This window comes from Myxocyprinus asiaticus, chromosome 2, assembly GCF_019703515.2.
Source record: "Myxocyprinus asiaticus isolate MX2 ecotype Aquarium Trade chromosome 2, UBuf_Myxa_2, whole genome shotgun sequence".
NCBI lineage: Eukaryota > Metazoa > Chordata > Actinopteri > Cypriniformes > Catostomidae > Myxocyprinus > Myxocyprinus asiaticus.
Genome location: NC_059345.1, coordinates 3,783,824 through 3,784,441, shown reverse-complemented (window position 1 = coordinate 3,784,441; position 618 = coordinate 3,783,824).

The following is a 618-nucleotide window of genomic DNA, read 5'->3' as shown; positions in this document are numbered from 1 at the left end:
CCCCGGTCCTTCTCTCTTTGTGTCTTTCACAGTGTGAGTATTGCATGTGTATTGGGGTAAAGAGCTGCTCATTAGTGCTGAGGGGCCACTTTCTGTCCTCCTGCTGTTCTGTGGAACATTAATTACGCTTCAGTCAAATGAAACATGTCCTCTCTCTCCCTTTCTACAAGTCTTTCCCTGCTGCCTCACCCTTTGTTCCACCTTTCAGTCTTTATCAAGCACGGTAGACTGTTCAAGCACCGGGTTCGTTTTTACAGTGCCATATTGTCATAGTGTACATATTAACTTTGTTCCTCATGTCACGTGTAGTTTTTTTTTTGTTTTTTTAAACACTGTCTTTGTTAATTAAAAGAGAAATTAGTGCTATATTCAAACAAATAAATAACATATGTTAATTTTCTGTGCAACAATGAATTATCAGGTTGTAACAATAGTACTCCTCTTAGTAGGCAGATTTAGCTATATTTGAGAAACCTATGAACAATGCTTTTATTCACGGTTAGACAAAAAGTGTTACAATCATCCCTAATCATCGACTCCACAACTCTTTGTTTCTCTGTTGTTAATACTTTCCATTCTTTCACATGATTTCTATAATCCACTATAGGGTTCAGCAGA